The sequence below is a fragment of the Podarcis erhardii genome, assembly GCF_964252035.2.
Source record: "Podarcis erhardii genome assembly, chromosome: 12".
In the NCBI taxonomy this organism is placed as follows: Eukaryota; Metazoa; Chordata; class Lepidosauria; order Squamata; family Lacertidae; genus Podarcis; species Podarcis erhardii.
Window position 1 is genome coordinate 10,234,469 of NC_138513.1, and position 23,000 is coordinate 10,257,468.

General features: G+C 42.2%; 1 protein-coding gene across 7 annotated transcripts in view; it reads left to right on the top strand.

Moving 5' to 3' along the window:
• Positions 1 to 23,000, top strand: part of DPP6 (dipeptidyl peptidase like 6) — a 506,474-nt gene that overhangs the window by 380,092 nt on the left and 103,382 nt on the right. The gene's annotated exons all lie outside the window — the stretch shown is intronic.

A 23,000-nucleotide genomic window follows, 5' to 3' on the forward strand; every position in this document is an offset into this window, starting at 1 on the left:
TCTGTACAACTTCCAACACCACACACAAAAAGGTCGGATATTTCCTCTTCTTTTTAAATACTTGAAGGATTTTTTTATTTTATTTTTTGAGATAAAAATTTGCATATGCCAATATGAGAGGGAGACCTGAGTCACCAGCCACAGTATAACACAGCATGAATAGAAGTGTTTTTAAATGCAATGAAATCCTGGCTCGTAGTCAATGGGCTTAGAAAAGGGGAAGCAATACCTTTTAATAATTACACTGTTACCCCAGGGACCTTTTCTCCTCTTCGCATCACTGGAATGTAGATACAGAAATGGAAGATTATAGTGTACTCCCAATTGTAAATGAAAAATTCTGAGAGAAGGTGTTCACTATAGAAAAGCTTCATCACGAAAAGGTTGTGGCAGTTCTGGAAAAGCTATGGAAAGGGGCAACTGAAAAGGGAGGAGGAATCCACACACCCCCATGAAGAAAAGTTACCGTTTGGAGCTAGGAATAAGCTGTGCAATGAGGGACTTGAAATAAAATTGCTCATGAAATTATACAGGATGTGAAGAGAGACATTTTTGCTGCAAAATACTGGAGCCTGGGATCATTCAGGGAAGCTGAGTGTTGGAAGGTTTTGGACAGACAAGATGAAATACTTCTTTATGAGAGCCGGCCCACCCATTTGGTAGCATGAAGCAGCCGCCTCAGGCAGTGTAAATGCAAGAGGAAGCTGCCCCACCATCTCCAGAGAAGCAACCCAGGTCAGAGGAGGCAGCAGCTATGGCAGAGCAGCACAGCCTTCCACCTCCCATTTTTGCCTCCAGTCCTCCCTGCTCCTAGGGGGTGGAAAGTGTCCAGGGGCAAAGCTCTGTGAAACAAGGACACCTGCTATCTGGACAGTTCACATGATTCCAGTAAGCTCCCAGCTGCTATAGAGTCTGACTCTTTAAACTCATTATAGGCCATCAATGCCAAGAAATCCCATAACAAGCCAAGAAAGCTAGAAGAAATCCCATAACAAGCCAAGAAAGCTAGAAGTCCAGCCAAGTGCATCAGGACCTGGACATCTGGTTGAGTACACTACATGTAGCAGATTTAGTGCGAGTGCCGAAACCCGGAAGTAACCTGTTCTGGTACTTCCAGGTTCGGCGCTGTGCGCAACCAAAAAACACGTAACCTGAAGCATCTGTAACCCGAGGTACCACTGTAATTTGCCTTCTAAACCTCCTTCCTAAATCACTCTATAAATTTAAACAGAAGGTAAATGTCAATGTCTCTCACAGCTGAAATAACACATTAATTCTAATCCTTCTGCTCCCAGTGCTAGAGTTAAGGATGAACTATTAACGTTTATTACTACTGGATTTGGTTCCTCAGATGTCCAAAGATTTCGGACATACAAATTGGGTCCAGATAGCAATATTCTTCTGCCCATTGCCTCCCCCAACAACCTAAGCGACTTAGATTCAAGATGGTTTTTTTTTTTTTTAATTAAACAAATACACCTGGGCATAGAGATGCTTGAAAGTGCCTGATAAAATATTTGGCAGTAGGGCTAAGTGAAATTCTGAGGGCTGAGGATAGGACTTTAGTCCTTTATCCATCCCTAAGAACAGCCAAAGCAAAATTAATTGTGAGAAATTGTGCCCAGCTTGTATAATTGATATGGGTTGCATCATTTATTTAGGTTTGAAGTTGCTTGGTGCAAGCTTGTTATCCCCACCCTGTCCCATGTTTTGCAGCTGGAATATGGCTATCCTTCTTTTGAGGAGTTTTAACATTAACACCCAAATAGCAAGCAATCAGCAGAGTAAACTTCTGGACAAATAAATCCTTACAAATTCTTTTCTTTTTTGGCACATTTTATTGAAAAGCCAGACTACAGAATATAGCTGCAATGCCGTGCATTCTTACTCATGCATAAGTCCCTTTGAAGTCAGAGTGGTCTGCTTCTAAGCAAACGTGCATAGAATCGATCTGTAGAATAACCTAAAAGGCCAGTATATTCCCTCACCTTATCACAGGTGCATTAGGCACAATGTTTTCTCTTACCTGCAGAGCAAAAGAGACTTAAGTGGAGTTGCAGGTCTAGAAAGAGGCAGCTCTACAGAATATCTAAAACGTGGCAAAGCAAAGTTAAACATGCATTTTCTTTTTATCCAGCTGGAATTCTAAATTTTCAGGATTGTGTGATGATTCAGAATTTAGCAACAAGAGAACTAAGCAGAGCATCATTCCAACAGCATGTAAAAGAACTGCACTGGCTGCCAATATTCTTTAATTTAATTTATTTGTTACTACATTTATATCCCAGCTTTCCTCCAAGGGATACAAGCTGCCACCATTTCCATTTATTTATATCCCTACAACAACCCTCTAAGGTAGGTTAGGCTAAGAGACTGTGATTGTCTCAAAGGCACCCAGAGAGAGCTTCATGGCTGAGTGGAAATCAAATCTCCACTTGTTTCCCAAACCTTGGTTTCCCAAGCCTTAGTCCATACTAACCACTACATTGCACTGGTTACCATACCAAGGTTAAGGTTTTGTTACTATTGTACGAAGTCTTGAACATCTTGAGCTCAGAATGCCTAAGAAATTGCCTTCTCCTCCCTACAGACCCATTTAGTCACTAAGATTGTGGTCCCATTGGCACTATACATTTGGAACAGTATCATACTACATTAAGGATGCGGGTGGCGCTGTGGGTTAAACCACAGAGCCTAGGACTTGCCAATCAGAAGGTCGGCGGTTCAAATCCCTGCAACGGGGTGAGCTCCCATTGCTCGGTCCCTGCTCCTGCCAACCTAGCAGTTCAAAAGCACGTCAAAGTGCAAGTAGATCAATAGGCACCACTCCGGCGGGAAGGTAAACGGCGTTTCCGTGCGCTGCTCTGGTTTGCCAGAAGTGGCTTAGTCATGCCGGCCACATGACCCAGAAGCTGTACGCTGGCTCCCTCAGCCAATAATGGTCAGGGGTCTCTTTACCTTTACCATACTACTTTAAGCAGTCACAAAGAATCCAGAGAGCTATAGTTTGTTAAGGATACGGAGAGTTGTACGGAGATACCCTATTCCCCTCAGAGAGATACAATTCCCTGAGTTCCCAAGGAAGAAGGATTGATTGTTAAATCCCTCTGGGAATTTAGATAGATGATAGATAGATGATAGATAGATAGATAGATGATAGATAGATAGATAGATAGATAGATAGATAGATAGATAGATAGATGATAGATAGATAGATAGATAGATAGATAGATAGATAGATAGATAGATAGATAGATGTACATACCAGCTGGACAAAAGCAGCTGAGAAAGGGAATTTAGTGAAGGAGTGTGAAGTGAAGAGTTAAGAACCCTTCTTCTTCCTGTCACTTTTTTCATTTAAAACAGAAATCTTCCCACCCCTTCTACTGCTACAATTCCTTTTTAAATTTTTGGTGCAGAGCCTGGGTTATCCACCCCATGCCTCCCATTTTACAACTTCTTAAGTCCTAAAAATCCATTCATAGGAGCTGTTTTGTGCACAGTGCCCTTGTGCATTGCTAAGGGTACCGGAGGCCTTAATCTGCCCATTAGTCGGATGATGTTGCAGTGGAGACTTCTAATATGATGTCGTTTAATGCTGGAGGGCTCCTGCTGTGACAGAGCCTTCTGTGCATGGTCCACGATGAGTGCCTTTGCAATCTTACTTAACAGTGTGCATTAGCCAAAAAGATTATCCCACCTCTGAGTGAAAGTAGGCAGCGCCTTTGAAATGAATGTTTTGGAGCTGTTGGTTTTTCCATTTCTCCCCCCGCCCCCAGTAGTTTTAATAAGCCAAGTTTTCTGCTAGCTTATGCAAGTGAAACCTCTCCCTCAGATCTCATTTTTCAAAAATGTCTCTGATAATATTAAAAGATTCATGTAAGAGGAAAGGAATAGAAACTAGGTGAGAGCAGCTTAGAATAGGCTGCCTTTGTGTAGACAGTTGTTGCCTTCTGAGTCACAGAGACCAGGAAGAAGAAAAAGAAAAGCAGAGGTGGCATCTTTTCATTTATTTATATTTATTTCAAAAATGTATATTCCACCTTTCAGGGCAAAACCTTCCCAAAGTGTCTTATACCAGCGCCATCATCCTCTATGCATCAGATACAGCAGCAGAGGCGTTCCTGTTAGGCAAACAGGGTGCAGTTTCACCAATCCCTTGCGAATTACGTATTTTAGGGCTAGGGAGGGGGTGGTCTGTGTTGAGCTTTATAGTTTTATCTGCTAGTTTGTAGGTGGGACTGTTGTTTTGTGTGTTGCTTGCATGCCGCTAATGTTTTCTGTCTCTGTTGTTTTGGTTTTGTTTTCCCAATGTGCCGTATGGAATATCAGTGTGTTATATAAGTACACACACACACACACACACACACACACACACACACACACACCCCTTTTATGGTATGCAGAGGAGGAGGAAAATTCATGGAGGAGAGGGCTACCAGTGGCTACTAGCCAAGATACCTAGGCTCTGCCTCCACAGTTGGAGGCAGTAAGTACTTCTGTCAGGGAACTGCCATTGGCTCACGGGGGGAGAGGGGAAAAGCCGGATGGATTACAGAGAGCCCCCAAAGATCGTGGGAAGCAGCTCCTCCTCAGCGGAGGAGAGTAACTACGCTTCCAGCGGAGAGGAGCTTCAGGGCTCGGAGGAGGCGAGAGGGTGCCAGGACACCTTGCCTGGGCAAAGCGGGGAGGAGAGAGGTCCTCCGTTACCCACGCCCTCCTTGCGCAGTAAGCTTCCGCACCGAGAGGGGAGGCGCAGACTGGGCGCCAAAAAACCACTTTGCTGGGAAAGGTTTAAGGACCGCCCACTCACAGATTCTGCCAGTGAATGAGCCAGCCATGGGAGAGTGGCGCTCTGGACAGATAAAGTTTATTTTGGCATCACAAGCAAGGCTTCACAGCCGAGCAGGGAGGCATTTGCCTGCTTGCTCTCGAGAAACCCTTGGAACATTAACAGCTTCCGAATACCAGTTGCTGGAAGCCACAGGAGGGGAGAGTGGCTCCTCCTGCTTGTGGCTTTCCCATAGGCATCTGGTTGGCCTCTGTGAGAACAGGATGCTGGACTTTAAGGGCCATCAGCCTGATCCACCAGGCTCCTTTTATGTTCTTAGTGTATTGGGGCATATTTTTTCAATGGAAGTCGCTTGGAGACCTTTTGGGTGGCAAGCGGCCAGTAAGTTTAATAAGTAATAAACAAACAATGTTGCTCTCCTCTGAGTCAGCCCCCCCCCCCCATATATCTTCCTGCCTTACTTACAACTAGTCTAAGGGACTGATGGTCTTGCCTGTCAGCTTCTCCGTCATTAGTCTCAGTGTTTTCCTTGTAGAACTCCACAGCAGGAGGCAGATGGGGAGAAAATTAGAATGCTATGTGATCTGATGGTGAATTTGGGGTGACCCAATGCAAAAATCCTGAGGATCCGTGTGGATCCGTGCTTTGTTACCATGGTTTTGCGCCATTGTGGCCCCACAAAACAGTGGGTGCGTGATTTCTTTGGTGCAGGCTGTAGCTATGTGATCTGATGGTGAATTTGGTGCTATGTGATCTGATGGTGAATTTGGGGTGACCCAATGCAAAAATCCTGAGGATCCATGGGCTTTTACCTCCCCACTCCCAGGCAGCCTCCTTTATCTCTAGCGTCCCTTATCTCCCTCCGATCGCTTGCTGATCAGCGACTTTGTTTCAACACCCACTTCCCTCTTTCAAAAAAAAAAAAGCATGATCTGCTTTTCGCCCCTGGGCAATTTGGCTCCAGGGACCACACATTTCCTCCATAAGAAACACAGACATTTCCCCGTACTTTTTAGGAAGAAAAAAGTGTGTCTTATGGAGCGAAAAATACAGTACTTGTGCCTGGTTATTATTGGTACCAGGTCCATCCACTGTTGAGCTCCTTGCCTTCTGTCATTCCAGCCCCATTGGGTATCAGCCACAAATGCAGAGTCGATCACACACAAGTGTGGGGAGGCCTGTATATACACATTGATCTTATTCTATTAAAATGTGCGTAGGGAGTGCCTGTGTGTTTATTCTAATGAGTTCATAATGCATGCTTGTTGTCTGCTTTTGTTGTTGTTGTTTAGTCGTTTAGTCGTGTCCGACTCTTCGTGACCCCATGTACCAGAGCACGCCAGGCATTCCTGTCTTCCACTGCTCCCGCAGTTTGCTCAAACTCATGATGGTAGCTTCAAGAACACTGTCCAACCATCTCGTCCTCTGTCGTCCCCTTCTCCATCTTTCCCAACATCAGGGTCTTTTCTCATGAGGTGGCCAAAGTATTGGAGCCTCAACTTCACGATCTGTCCTTCTAGTGAACACTCAGGGCTGATTTCCTTCAGAATGGAGAGGTTTGATCTTCTTGCAGTCCATGGGACTCTCAAGAGTCTCCTCCAGCACCATAATTCAAAAGCATCAATTCTTCGGCGATCAGCCTTCTTTATGGTCCAGCTCTCACTTCCATACATCACTGCTGGGAAAACCATAGCTTTAACTATACGGACCTTTGTTGGCAAGGTGATGTCTCTGCTTTTTAGGATACTGTCTAGGTTTGTCATTGCTTTTCTCTCAAGAAAGCAGGCATCTTTTAATTTTGTGACTGCTGTCACCATCTGCAGTGATCATGGAGCCCCCAAAAAGTAAAATCTCTCACTACCTCCATTTCTTCCCCTTCTATTTGCCAGGAGGTGATGGGACCAGTGGCCATGATCTTCGTTTTTTTGATGTTGAGCTTCAGACCATATTTTGCACTCTCCTCTTTCACCCTCATTAAAAGGTTCTTTAATTCCTCCTCACTTTCTGCCATCAAGGTTGTGTCATCTGCATATCTGAGGTTGTTGATATTTCTTCCGGCAATCTTAATTCCGGCTTGGGATTCATCCAGCCCAGCCTTTCGCATGATGAATTCTGCATATAAGTTAAATAAGCAGGGAGACAATATACAGCCTTGTTGTACTCCTTTCCCAATTTTGAACCTGGAGCAGGAACCAGCAAGCCACTCCAGTATCCCTGCCAAGAAAACTCCATGGACAAAGACAACAGGCATATAAAAGTTGTCTGCTTTTAGAATAGCTAAAGAGGGTGATCGACACACTTTTTTTTTTTTCAGTCAAACCTGAGGGAGAACTTCTCAAGTAGGTTGGCATCAAGCAGTGCCATTCTTTCCCATATTTTTGTGAGAGACAGACAAATGCTGGGTTTATAAAGATGAAACTGCCGGTATGAGGGTCTTGATTGAGGGCCACCTCATCATCTCAGTGGGATATAGAAGCCCAAGTATAATTCTTCAAGTCAGTCTCTCTTTGGCTGCTTTGACAGACAGGCATGGATTTATATATATATAAAATCCATTCACTATCTTTCATTTAAAGTGCCCCAATCTTTAGGACATGCAGGAACCAGCCAGGAATTAATTGGTAACTAAAGTGATGAGGTGGTGCAAATCTACCTGGAATCACCTGCTTTGATGTGAAAGCTTTTCCCCTTATCTCAAATGGTTGCCCACTCACAGGTTTTTTGTTTTGTTTTGTTTTGTTTTGTTTTGTTTTGTTTTGTTTTGTTTTGTTTTGTTTTGTTTTGTTTTGTTTTGTTTTGTTTAAAGGGCATCCTTTTCATGCTTAGAGATTTTACACCTGTCAGTTCCTGAAAATGATTTAAGTTCTACCTGCTCATCTTAATTTTTGCAGTTGTTTTTTTTAAAAAAAAAATCTTTTAAATATTCTTTACGTGTTAGTGGTCATTTTTGTAGGTGATTTAATAGATGAATCAGTTAAAATTTGGGTTGACTAAAAGAGGCTTTGTTTAATTTTGCAAGAGGGTTAAAAAAAATTTTTTTTTAATGGAGGTGTTTATGAGCATGGCAGATGGCAAGCCCCATTTTTTTAAAAAAAAGGAATTCCCTTTCTGAGATAAAACCTCCTGTAACACACATGCACACAGCTACTGATTTGTTCATTTCCTAATTTAATTGGTCGATGGAACGACTGGACCATAATAAATAAACAAAACCAAGCACTAAGAAGCAAGGGCTCTGATTATTTTATTTGGGGAACTGACTTGTGGGTGGAGTGGATTTTCTCCCTTGATTCTCTCCCATAATGTCTTCCCTGTTTCTCTCCAGCACGTTATTCCATATCACTTTCATTGTCTTCCCGCTTGGTAAGGCCACTTGATGCCCCCGAAGCTGATGCTTCAATAAAACAATTACTATTTGGTGCCTTAGGACTCTTTCATTGCATTTCTCCCACATTTGCATTCATATTTAATGCTCGTAGTTCCCTTCTATCTGAATGGAATCCTATTTCTTAAAGAAATGAATATTTTGAAGAAGGAAAGGTGAAGATTCCTATCCTTCAGGTGTCGGTTTTTGGAATAATAAATATTGCTCTAACTTGGCTCCATTGTTGCCGTTGTCATTTCCATTTATATTCCTCCCTCCCTCCCAAAGGAGCCCCAAGCAGCAAACCACTTCAATAACAATATCATTAAAAGCATTCCAAAAACTGCTTAAAACAATTGCATTCTCTCAGGCAAGGATTTTAAGGTTTCCAGGAACACTGCATTTCAGCCAGCAAATGTCTGGGCAAAAAGGAATGTTTCTAAATTCCTCTTGAAAGTCAGTAATGAGGATGACACATGCACCCATCATTGTGCACTAGAAGAAAGTTTGAAAGAAGTAATGTTCTACCCGTCTCCTGTTTTGGCTGTCGATTCAGATAAGTAGGTAATGTGAATGTGAAGTGTTTAGAATTTAATCCAACAGCATTGTCTTTTGTGGAGACTTGGCAGCTCGTTTTAGAGTAAGAGCGCAGTCAATTCCTGCACTATTCAAAGCCATTCCCGGATTTTTGGCACTCTCTATTACAAAGATGGATTCTCCAGAGACAGTGTTACAGTGTTTCCTGAACTAAGACTTCTGTGTCTTGGTGGTCACGCTCAACCCACCTAATTGTGATAAGTTGCATGACTGCAGCACCTCTTGCCAAAGGACTCTTCAAAGTTTGTGTACAGTAAGAAGGGTTTGTTTTGTTTTGAGCCAGGTTTTGTGCCTAGACTTCTAACTGGATAATTTATAGATTGCAGATTGAATTTTAATCTGTCTGGGCAAACAGAGACCTTCTAACGCTGTGTACAAAGATCCACGGGCTTGTTGAGTGGATAGATCTTAATAACTTGTAAGCACTGTATAGTGCTGTGCAAGGCCTTATGGTAATCTAAATTAACCACTGCAGTTTGTGTAATTGGTAATAAAAGGAACACCAGAAACTAAATGAAGGGGAAAGTGGCTTTGCTGAGTGACAACAGTGAGATATTAAACAGAGAATACTTAATTGCTTTTATTATGAATGGCTAAAGCTGTAATGGTGTGACAGAGATAAAGAATTGCCCAGATCTTCCATAAAGCTATTTGTTCTTTGTTTCTAATTTAGCAGTCCATTATGGTGGTGTTAGCTAGCTAAAGTAAAATTGAATAACTTAAGAAATTAAAGATTTCTGCGGGAACATACATAATGCACTGAGACTTTTAGGGCTGCTACAATAGAAGTTATCTGTTTTCTGGTTAATGCGATGTGACTGCGTATTGCTGAAAAACATGGAGGAAATTAATCGTTGCTGTAATTAGAACCAGGCCAATTATTGGCTGGGGAAGGATTGATTTAGGAACTATGGCTAAGCTATGCCACACCCTGTGATTAAATTACAGTTCCTTGCTCAAGTGACCAGATGTAAAGCATCTATCCCTTTAATCACTGTGTAGAAGGTGCTGCTTGACTTTGAAAGGTGAGGAACGATACATCAACATCACCTTATTTATTGTTCTATGTTTTAAAACAGGTAGTTTTGGAGCAATATTCTGTTCAGTTCTCAGTATATTGGCACAGTCAGGGAATGGGGGAAACCCTTTCTACTGCAAGTCACTTAGAGATCTAGCAGAAGTTCCTTATCTACCTTCTGGCCATTCCTCAAAATCCATGGGTGAATTTTTCTGTTTAGATTGGATAATGTGTGTGATCAAAAGCTGCAATCTATAGCCAATGGGAAATGTATATATTCATCTCTAATTATTCATCTCTTATTGTTGTTAGTCGCCCTGAGCCTGGCTTCGGTTGGGGAGGGCGGGATATAAATTATTATTATTATTATTATTATTATTATTATTATTATTATTATTATTATTATATCCAGCTTGCTTTTACCACCGTTAAACACTGAGTGCTTGTCCTTTACGACAGTGTTTTTCAACCACTGTTCCGCGGCACACTAGTGTGCCGTGAGATGTTGCCTGGTGTGCTGTGGGAAAAATTGAAAAATTTGAAAGATTTAAAAATAAAGTCTTTTATAATTTTTCATATTTCTATTTACTTACTATTTCATAATAAAGTAATTATAAAATACTTTCTTTGTGTTTATTTGATTCCTGTTCAAGAGAATTATTTTATATATAGTCAATATAGGCACAGAGTTAAATTTTTTAACATTTTCTAATGGTGGTGTGCCTCGTGATTTTTTTCATGATACAAGTGTGCCTTTGCCCAAAAAAGGTTGAAAAACACTGCTTTACGATGATATTAGGCTAACAAATAACTGCTTGTTTAGATCTGTTGTGAGAGAGCTCAGCCTTCAAAAGCAGGCCACATCTTTGCATTAGCTATTTTGCTTGACTTATGTCTAGACATTCTTTGCCCATCTTGAAGTAAAACAATTTCTCTTTTCTGCCTTCCTCAAAGGCAAACATGCATTGCCCCCATACTTTGCTTTGTTTGCTTAGCAACAGCTGACCCTAAATATTCAAAACGTGCTGCTTTATTGGGGGGCAGGGTGTCTTATTGTTTTATTGTCGTTTTGCTTAACATTGCATTGCTACGGCATTGTGGTTTCTCTGTTTCATTGTTTGCTATATATACATATTGTATTTGTTATTTTGCAAACCACACAGAGACTGACTTGAGTATTAAGCAATATATAAATATATGAAGTAAGTAAATTAACAATATGAAAATCTACCAGCTCTGGATGCAGCTCATACATATAGTGGTACCTCGGGTTATGAACTTAATTCATTCTGGAGGTCCATTCTTAACCCAAAACGGTTCTTAACCTGAGGTGTGCTTTCGCTCATGGGGCCTGCCCCTGTGCCGCCAGTGCGCAATTTCCATTCTCATCCTGGGGCAAAGTTCTCAACCCGAGGTGCTACTTCCAGGTTAGCAGAGTTTGTAACCCAAAGTGTTTGTAACCCGAGGTACCACTGTATTCCTATAAGAAGAAGAAGAAGAGAAGAAGAGTTTGGATTTGATATCCCGCCTTTCACTCCCCTTCAGGAGTCTCAAAGCGGCTAACATTCTCCTTTCCCTTCCTCCCCCACAACAAACACTCTGTGAGGTGAGTGGGGCTGAGAGACTTCAAAGAAGTGTGACTGGCCCAAGGTCACCCAGCAGCTGCATGTGGAGGAGCGGAGACGCGAACCCGGTTCCCCAGATTACGAGTCCACTGCTCTTAACCACTACACCACACTGGCTCTCTTTTAGGAATAGCCCATTTAAACATTTTCTTCATTTCATTATACATAACCTATTTGTTTTATCAGACAATGCCTCCTAGGCATGTGGACCAGTGTGATTTGCACATTTTGGGGTAAAATTGTAAAAAAAAAAAGCTCGACAACTTTGGAGTAAAATCCTACAAAAAAATAAAAATCAACAACTTCGGGCGGCCCTCACGCATATTCACTTCATCAAATCTGGCCCTCTTTGAAAAACGTTTGGGCACCCCTGATATAGATCACCCATACTTGCAAGCACAGTGTGGCCCCTCCACACCCTCACCCATGACCCAAGTGGATGCCGTCAGTTGTCTGAAGTGGGCCAGAGCATTCGGCCAATGTGCAGTACATGAAGCGAAGCAGCCTTCGTAATTAACCTGCTGTGAAGCAAGCAGGCACAGCAAACTCTGTTAAGGACCCTTAAGGTGTTGTTGCTTTCTTTGCACTGCCCTAATTTATTCGAAGAAAAAGAAAAGAAACGGAGTAATAAAAAAGAAAGAAAGCGCTTCACCTTTTAGTCACTCTGTCACTGCCAATAGTTTGACTCCAGTGGAGCTAACGTGGTGCTGTGAGGGACAGGTGGCCGAGCAGCAAAAAAAGAAAGCTTTTGTAATTGCTTGGCATGTCAGTTCTGTGCTCAGGAACATAGGCACCAGTTGGCAGATTGGATTAAAGTCCTCCTGCGGGTTGGCTTCGGTATGCTTAATACCTGCACTCCAGATTGCCTCTACAAATATTAAAAAGTGCAAACTACACCCAGTTACAAGGGATGCTGTTGGAGTGGCCACTTATGCATTGCCAGAAAAAAGCAAAAAAGCAAAGACTTCACCACAAAAGGAGACAAAAGATTATGCACATTCGCATTTGAAAAGTGATGGTGGTGATACTTATTACTGCACCCTTCACCGGCAGGGACTAGGGCAAGTTACAACCATTTAAAACTCAGTATTAAAAGAAATTGAAACACATAACAGTCCCAGTAATCAGATGAGTCCTAAAAATGCAAAGCTCCGGTATCAAAAGCCAGGACAAAGAGGTGTGTCTTCAGCATCAGTTGGAAGCTGTGCAGTGATGGTGCCAGACACATCTCTGTGGGGGAAGGAGTTTCGTGGCTTAGGGGCTGCCATTAAGAAGGCCCTCTGCCAGGCCGCCACCACTACTGAACCTCTTAGGGCAGCAGAACTACCAGCCCGTCCCCCCAATAATAGCCAAAAGGTTCTGTAGGGAAGAAGGCAGTCTCTTGGATATTTGGGGTTTAATCCATCTAGGGCTTTATATGTATAGACACATGTTTATAAATAATCACTTTAAATAGAAATACAATTCATCTGACAATGGTGGAGAAGGCTGAGGTCAGGTGAGATTTCTGCTCCTCAATTTGCTGTCCAGGTGCTGACTATGAATCACAGAACTATAGTGTTGGAAGGGATCCTGAGGCTCACCTGGTCCAATCCTCTGCAATGCAGGGATATGCAGTTGTTCCTTACGGGGATCGAACCTGCAACCTTGGCATTACAGTGGTACCTCGGGTTACATACGCTTCAGGTTACATACGCTTCTGGTTACAGACTTCGCTAACCCAGAAATAGTAGCTCAGGTTAAGAACTTTGCTTCAGGATGAGAACAGAAATTGTGCAGCAGTGGCGCAGCGGCAGCAGGAGGCCCCATTAGCTAAAGTGGTGCTTCAGGTTAAGAACAGTTTCAGGTTAAGAACGGACCTCCGGAACGAATTAAGTACTTAACCCGAGGTACCACTGTAATCAACACCATGCTCTAACCAGATGAGCTATCACTGTGTGGCAGACAACTGGTCACACAATGATCTGGTCAGACAACTTCAAGGCCCCTGAAAGCTCCCTTCTGATGGCTTATTCATCTTTAAACCAGACTCAGCCCTCCAGATAGAGGACACAGTCCAACAGAGGACAATCTTCTTGATGAACTCGTGTGGGTAGCATGCAGCTCCCTTCATCACTTGATTAGCCAATGCTTCACTCTGTTCACTCCAAAACATTTTCTCCGAAAGTGAAGGGGGATCTCACCTGCTGGCTTCACTTGTGCTTGGCCAATGTTAGATGTGAGCAAAGCTCTACATGTCTAGAACTGTATGCACATAGGCTCTTTGATGTGAAAGGGATCTCTGGACCATTAAGGTCCCCCAACTGTGCATACGGGGAGCACATCCACATGCTGTTAGATGACTGCAGAGCTCTGTTTGTGCTTGCCAATATCCCACTGCTTCCTTCCTTCCACATCTGTAGGCGAGAGCACAGCAAGTTTGACCCAAGCAGAATATGTGACCCATCTTTGTTGAAAGGTGTTTCATTAGTCTGAACCCTGGGTGATGGGAAAGTTTTGTCTGTGTTGATTAATCTTCAGTTGATTTCTGGGTGATGAGCATGCATCTGCGACCTGACCCCGTGAAGTATGAAAAGAGGCAAAATTTTAAAGATAGGTAACTCCTTTTTTTTTTCTTTTTTTTAAACTGATTCCAAAGCACATATTTCTTAGAGTAGGTCCAGCTTAGGGCACACTTGTTATACAGTGAGCAGTTCTGGCTGCTGTATCTCAAAAAGGATATTACAGAATGGGAAAAGAGGCAGAAAAGGGCAAGCAAAATGATCTCAGAACTGAAGGAACTACCCGATGGGAACAGGTTAGAATGCCTAGGGCTTTTTAGTGGGGGGTGGGAATTGGTGTGTAAGTGTGGACATGATAGATGTGTATAAAATTGTACATGAAATGAAGGAAGCAAGAAGCTTTTCTCCCTTTCTCAAAATACTAGAACCCAGAGTGGCTGGGGAAACCCAGCCAGATGGGCGGGGTATAAATTATTATTATTATTATTATTATTATTATTATTATTAGGCCATCCAAGGAAACTGAATGTTGGAAGATTTGGGACAGGCAAAAGGACTTCTTCACACAGCACGTACATACCGTATTTTTTGCTCTATAAGACTCACTTTTTCCCTGCTAAAAAGTAAGGGGAAATGTCTGTGCGTCTTATGGAGCGAATGCAGGCTGCGCAGCTATCGCAGAAGCCAGAACAGCAAGAGGGATTGCTGCTTTCACTGCGCAGCGATCCCTCTTGCTGTACTGGCTTCTGAGATTCAGATTTTTTTTTTCTTGTTTTCCTCCTCCAAAAACTAGGTGCGCCTTTGTTGGGATTCGCAGGATACTGAGTAAGTCTGCAGGCTTCAACAGGCTGATGCAATACTCTGTAAAGTGCTGGGTCAGAGTGACTCAGCAGGAGTGTGATTAATGTGATTGGCTATCACCTGTTTTAAAAGGAAGGCCTGTTCAACAGTAATTCTGGTTGGTGTAATTGTGCTGTGGTGTGGTGGTGCTGTGGTGGAGAGTATTCGTTTGCCTTAAGGAGCAGGTACTCTGTATGGACTGTTTTTGTAAATACTTGTATATAGCTCACATTAAAAAGACTGCACTGAAAAGAAACCTGGGACTCTGAGCGTTTCGCTAAAAAGCGCCGCAAGGAATTCGCGACAGTCTTGTGGTCTGGTGCGTCATATAGAGCGAAAAATACGGTAGTTAACTTTGAGTTTGCTAGCACAAAGTGTGGTGATGGTCAACAGTGGGATCCTCTTTAAAAGAGGATTAGACAAATTCATGGAGGGTAAGGCTATTGAGGGCTACAACCTATAATGCATATGTTCCGCCTGCTTGCCTGCCATGAAGGCAGTCATGTCATAATGGCAATATGCTGACATACAAGCTACGGGACAAGGATAACTGTGACTTTAAAGATGAACGGGAACCCTTTACAAAGTATTTGAAGACGCAACAAAGCGAACTGGACTCCTTGGCTGGCTTTGAATAAATATTCACAAACTTTTCTATTGATGATAATCAGCTAAAAAGTTTGAGGATCTATACAACTGTGCAACATGCAGAAAACAGCATTCTTAGAGAAATCAGAGACTGGAACTGAGGGAAGCTGGAGGGTGGGGGTGGGTGGGTTTTGTGGGGGAGAGTGGGGGAAGGGAGGAAAAATGGGGAAATAAGGATGATATGTTTCTGGATAATATGTTTTGTTTTAATTTTGAATTAAAAAAGTTAAAATAAAATAAAATAATGGCAATATGCTACTGCTAGGTTCAGAGGCAACACACTTCTGAATACAAATCACAGGGGGGTCACAAGATTTAGAGTGTTTCTGGGCTTCCTGGAGCCATCTGATCAAACCTGCAACCTTGGCGTTGTCAGCATCACGCTCTAAACAACTGAGCTATTCTTTTTCCTGGTGCCTGTGGTATGGTTTTAGGTGTACATTTAAAACATTTTAACTATGTGTCCCATAAAAACATAAGCTGTGAAATATCTCTGAGGCGACAGGTGGAAAGAAGTGAGGTGAAGAAAGTCGTTTAAGATAATGTCTTACATTTAAAGTCAGTTCTGTCTGGCGCCAGAACGACCGGATATAATGGAAGGAAGACTATTCCCTTTCAATACTTGGGTGGCTGTCACAAATGCTTTTTGTAGCCTAATAAGTGGAGGCAAAACTTTTCCCTGCCAAACTCCAATTTGCCCCCCCCCATGTATTTATTCATAATTTTAAAAAAATTCTATACACCATCTCATGATAAAAATATCAAGGCAGTGAGCAAGACTAGATAAAGAAATACAACAGAACATAATATAACATTTAAAAAAATACCAAAAATGTATATTAAAATGACTGGCAATCTTAAGAAGATTTAAGCTGTTGAAACAAAAGATTGTCTTCCATAAACACGGTTTTAACAGTGAGTCCCTAAGTGACTGTGGAGGCCAATTCTGGATCCACACGTCCTTCCACAGTGGGGACATTGGTTTCTGGGTGGGAGTTGATCACGGTGTGGATTTGCCAAGCGTGCCTTCCTCTTAGCACGTTTCTCCCATGCATCCTGAGTTTGAGTGTCTTCAAAGCCCCTGACACCTTTGGTAAAGGCTGTTCTCCAACTGGAGCACTCACAGGCCAGTGTTTCCCAGTTGTCAAGTGTTTATACTACATTTTTTACCAGAGACACTAGATAACAGACTTCTAGTTGAAGCTGGTCAGGCTTCTGAAACCCAGGGGATAATTAACCGCACTCTTGCAAGCGATGTCAGTCATGAAGCTGAGCTATAAAAGCTCAGGTGTTTCCTGGGCTCAAGCTGCTCAGGGTTTTGAACCTTGCCCAGCAGTATATGGGTAGAAAGTGCAGATGTTTCAGCAGAGATGTCTGCATGCTGCCAGCCATCTGCCCCTACCAGCTGTCTAGTAAACCTTATTTATTATTTATTATTATTTATTATTTATTTATTATTTATTCCATAAAATGTATCCCCCAATTGATTGTAAAAAGGGGGGGGGAGCCTCAAAGCAGTTCATAAAAATTAAACAATAAAATCGAGAAAAATTCACAACCATACGTTAAAACATGCAAAGGATAAAATAATAGAACAGATTAAAGTTACCCCAACTGGGTAGACTTGTTTAAAAAAGAATGTTTTTAGCAGGCACCGAAAAGAGCACAGCAAAGGGGCCATGGCTTGAGGCAGAGAGTTCCAAAGTAGACACTAAACAATCAAGTTCATACAAATGAGGAACCAAGTAGGATTCTTATGACTATAGTAGCAGGAAACAGGCTCCCTGAGAAAACTATATCAGTGTGACTCAGAAGCTGGCCATCCACAACATGGATTTCCAAGGGAAAGAGGCAGGGTGATGGAGTGAAATGCTAAATAAAGTTACCTGCAGAAACTGAGCTGTTAAAATGGTCAAATGTTTAATCTTTTGATTGAATTGGAATTAATATTACTGTTAGCAAAAAATAATGTGCTGGTATATTTGCATTAATAATTACCGTACAATACACTTCCCTTAGCGAGCTGTATTGTGCCAGTGCCCATTGGAATTGCTTTTGCTGCTGTTCTACTATATTCATTGATTTTAATTACTTTTGTATTATTTTAATATGTTGGAAACCAGTGGTGTATTTTCCTATAAATGAAACGTGTTATATAAATGTTTATAATAAATAGTGCCAGACCCTACTAGGCCTGTAGGTAAATACCTTGAGGTTGAGCCATACTGAGTAGCTATGCATCAGAGAGAGAGAGACGCAAATATGAATATATCTGAAAGCAATATTGATACTGCTACAAATCAGGAACCATTACATAATACTTAAGACACAGTATTATGCAACCAGCGTGTATTTTTATTTATTGCAAAAAAATCATCCCATTAACCAACAAGCAGCAGTCCTCTTGTGAGTCCTGGTGGTCATTTTTTCCTGCCCCCTGCCAAATGTTTGTCCGCTCAGGTTCAGCGCTTGTACCCTGTCTACTTTTGGTATTGAGCACTTTATACCTTGATTTATTTATTTGGGGAGGGGGGAGGAGATGCTCTGAAGATTATTATATTTAAGAAGCTCTTGGATTCTCTTTGCCTTCCACTCTTATTGCTGCACTGATTTATTTTCCTATTCCATATATTGCATTTTACCATCCGCTGCAACTTTGCAATTCTGCTGCTACTGTGATCAATCTGTTAGCTTTACCTAGTTGAATCTACAGTATTTACTGCCCCCCCACACACACACTTTCCCCTTTTCAACCTGACTGGACATTTGGCACGTTGGTGGTCAACTGTGATAATATATGGGTAAGGGGGAAGGGGTTTTGTTCAGATTCAAGTAGTTTTGGGAAGAAGTGGCAGTGGAGGTACAATAAGCTAGCTGAAGGAAATGGGGTGGGGGGCAGGTGTATATCTCAAAGTGTCCTGTTATTTCCCAGTCCTTGTCCCAGTACATGAGACCAAAGTTGCTCTGCCAATTTGCCCTCAGTCCTGGTGTTACTGCTGTTACATGCCGGATCAGTCCAGATTAAATAAAAACAAATCTTATACAGGACTTGATCCCACATTGAATGACTGACTTATATCACTGTTAGCTGAGTTAGATGATCTGGAGGAGCTGAGCTTTCCCAAATTTGCCCCTGTTTCTTGATGTAGCACAAAACAAAATTGAGGGCCTAGGGTGAGGGGTTAGCAGTGGTCTGTCTCCATTTCCAGTGCCTCTGTCAAGATAAGATCTGGTTATCTGTGAGTATACGTGGTGTTAGATGCATGGCCCAGACACTGGCATCTTGACCACCCCAATTTCCAATAAGTTCCCCAACCTCAGCTGACAGAGATAGTCTTGGATATGTTACCAAAGACATCTAGGTTTATGGTTCTGGAGAACCTCAACATTCATTCTAGGACTGCCTTGCCACAGGTGTCTCAAGACTTCATAGCTTTAATGGCAGCCATAGACTTGTCCACACTTTGGGTCTGAGCAGGAAGATGGTGATTTGAGAATGGGGGATTTTTTCTTGATTCATTTTTTGTGGTCAGAACATTCCCTGGTGAGATTTAAAACTCACAGTGGCCACTTCCTTCCAAAGGAGTAGTGGACCTATCTGGAAAGATTGATTCTCAGAGTTGTCTAGGAGTTTGCAGTAGACGTATTCCTGATAAAGCCCTTGTTTCTCTGTGGGATACTCAGATTATTGTAGGCATTGACACAACAGCTCCCATCTACTCTTTTCCACTGCATGGAGCCCGGTTCAGCCCAGCTCCTTAGTTTACCCAGAATCTGGGGTAACAAAGCAATTAGGAATTAGACAGAAAAGATTGCACATCCCTGATGGCTGGCCTGTGTCAGAAGAAAGACAGAGGACTGTAGTCCTACCGATTCTCCTGGACCTCTTGGTGGCTTTTGAGACCGCCAACCATTTTATCCCTTAGTAATGGTGTGTATGTATGGCAGTCTAAATACACAAGCAGATATTTTTTTTAAAAAGAAACCCTCTGCAATGTAGTTGTGCAGAAAATACTTCTCAGATATTGCTAGAAATACATGCATTTCCACAGTTTTAGGGGCAGAAATAGAGTCGTGTGAAATATCTGCCACCAACGCTATAGAAAAACCTATTAATGATGACAGGTGGCAAGGGATCTCCACACAGTCTATCATCATCAAGAGGAGACGCTAAGACTGTATAAACTGCCAAAATGGCTTACTTGAAGGTCGTTTGTGCTGTTTTGTGCCACAAAAATAGCTCAGCAATTGGGGGGAGGGACTGTAGCAGCCTATGGTCAGTATGACAAGATGTGTTTCTATTTGTATTGTAGTAGTTATATCCAAATTTGTGTATACTTCTCTCTATCATACGTGTGTGTGTGTGTGTGTGTGTGTGTGTGTGTGTGTGTGTATATATATATATATATATATATATATATATATATATTACACATAAATTAGCAAATGTTAGGAAATTTCCTCTTTTTTGGTGATGAATTAGGTGCCCACCCTAAATAACAACTTAGGAGGGAGTCAGTTGCCTTCAGAAAAGCAGCCGTTTCATATGCACCCATCCAGGGTACTCAAAAACTTAAAAACACAGGAGAGTCACTTTTTAATCTCCAGAGAGATGGTGCCAAGTGGAAGTCATCAGGAGGGCATTCCATAATGATATGTACATAGACTGCCATGCTCTTACAGTTGCTTCAGCTGATCTTTAGTTTTCAGGTGAATGAGACACAGAGTTGGACCCCCTCCAATGCAGTGGAAGAAGTGAGGCATAATGGTCAGACGTGTGATAGAATTCCAGGAGGAGGTGGCTCAATACAGAGTTCTGAAGTTCTTTATTCCTGATCTTGACTTCCATCCTCCCTGGTCTCATCAAATTTATCCATTTGTTTGTTTGTTTTCTTTGCATACCACCCCTGCAAGCAAGTTCGGCATGTGGTTGGCAGAGACATAAAAGATACAAGCCACAACAAAATGCTCAAACCAGAATAAAACAAATCTTTCTATCTAGCTGTATATACACATGTGTTTTATGCTGATTCTACGTCGTGGGGTGTGTGAGAGAGTGTGCATGCATGCATGTGTGCCTGGCAAGACATAAAATCAGCATAAAATGCACAGCTGGTAAAACAGTTTAAACCAGCAAGGGAGTGCTTGGTGCAAAAACTGAGGCACCTGATGGGTTGTAGTGACAAGGAGGTCTTCACCTGGAGCCTTAAAGACCATAGTGTGGAAACCAGATAGTCCTCCCTGGGATTGCATGGATCAGGCACCACCACCCTTCCTGGCAACCATCTGCCACAATTAATTGGGGGAACTTGGAGAAGGGCACCCCAAGAAAATATTGCGGTCCAGGTAGCTACGTATAGGAGAGAAAGAGCCTTCTGATAGCATGTCCCCAAGTTGCTTAGAGAACCTTCAAGAGGAAGAGCAGAGTATTGGTGGCGATAAGTTGTAGTAGTATCAGTAGTAGTCAATAATGATGTAAAGGCTTTTACAAATGGAAGAAAACTGTATCTCCACATTGTGAGCCTGTATATGTTCATGGCCTGCTTTTGCACTGATTCCAGAAAGGTAATGAAGCCTATTTAGACATAGATTGGTTCCGATTCATTACAGAATGTCATGACCAGGCAGCGCTGAGAGTTTTTCATTTGACAATTAGCCCTTTCAGCCTCGAAAAGATTTAAAACCAGAGGGGGGAAAAATAACATCTGTTATTCTGCAATGAAAATGAACTCCTCCAGTGACAGGCTGGCTGAGTGACTGATGGATGATGCAGGACAAGAGGGACAAGGACTGAGTTGCTCTGTGGGGGCGTCATTTTAGAGGTGGTGCCCCGCGATGTGCTGAAGCAACGAAAGAGAAACAATCTAATATCCAGTTAAGTGTGAGCAACCTGGGCCAAGGACAGTTAAGGTTCCAATAGTATGCACACTTACCTAGCAATAAGCTGTTCTGAAAAAATGTGTATAGGAGTGCATTACCAATATCATTCAGTTTTAAAGAGATTTAAGGCCTAGGCTGCAGATGGGCAGGGTACAACAACAACAACAACAACAACAACTTGCCACTGCCTCTGAGGTTGCTCCCAGGCCATTCCAAGTATAATTTTCAGGCGCCTGATGCTCATCATCATCATTATTTATTAAATTTTTATCCCACCCTATACCCACAGGTATACCATATATTGAGTGCCTTTATGATCCTTCCAAGTGGTAAGGGGAATTCTGCCATGCATCAGCTGCTGATGTGCACTAAAATGTTGCCTTCATGGGCTCATTGTATGGAGGCCCACAAGTTAGCCACACCTGGTGAAAGTGGAACAGGTTGAATTGAATTTTGGGTCTTCTCTTCAGTTGAAGAGGTTTGGCTGTAAATTAGGGATGGGGGATTTGTGACCTCCCCCTAGATGTTTTTGGACTCTAGCTCTCCTCGTCGCTGACCACTGACCCTGCTGGCTCCCATGATGGGAGCTGAAATCCAACAGCATCTCGTAGACCTCAGATTCCCCATCCCTGGTTTAAATCCTTCAGCCATTCTTTTGACAGGTTGCAATCACCCAAACCTTTTTCATAGAGGTTTTTGTGAGGATAAAATTAGTTTGCCTGAGGTCCTTAGGCAAGGACAGGTACAAATGCGAAGAGAAATATTATATCTGTACATCACAATTTTGTTTATACATCAGAAGGGTTTGTTCTTCTCTAAATGATGGCTTTGAAAGAGGAGATGTGGACAGATTTGGTTTGGATTGCCCAGTTAGGCCTACTTATAACTGGCTCATTTTGAGCACCGCAATTTAGATGGCTCAGTAATGTTGCTAATGACTATTGAAAACTCATCATGGCAATTAGAAGCAGGAGTATTTCATTACCAAAAGCTCTGACACTAGTGCACACCGCAAGTACGTTTTAGCATGTTCTGCAGAGAAGTTGTTTACAGGGAAGCAATTAGCTCCCTGTTGTTCCAAATCCAATTGAATGTGCATTCTCAGGACAGGCTGGGGAATGAGGAGGAGAAGGAAGGTGAAATGAAACTAGCTTTTCATCCTGGCTCAGGGATTGGGAGGGAGACCACAGCCACTTAGGTCTGTATTTGTTAATATAAGGACTGCCCTCTGGGACTAGCAAACAGAGAGTACCCTTGGCCAAAATTATTTTACTGGGCCATTTGAGGGGAAGCAACCTTTATCTGTCAGCCCTGAGTCAAAGGCAGGCAAAGTCTATTAAAAATTGTTCCCCAAGCATCTTTGTGCTTTGCCCTCTTAGGTTTTAAATTGTTATAAACCTTGCAGAAGCAACACTATTACTTTCACTACAAACTGTTTAAGCACAGCATATTGAGATACAGGTCTTCTAACACTACAAATATTCAACTTTAAGTGATAAAATCAATAAGTAGAGAAGGAAACCATACAAATCAAACATTTTTGAATTCTGCCTTCCATCTTACAAATTTAATTTTAGACATTCCGGTTCAAACCATTGCTATTTTTCTTGTTCCCAATGCGTCACATATAGAATTCTATCAGCTACAATCATGTGCCAGAGATAGCTGATGACCCTCACAGTCCCTTCCAACTCTACAATTCTATGATTCTGAGGTCTAGAAGACACCATGTTGG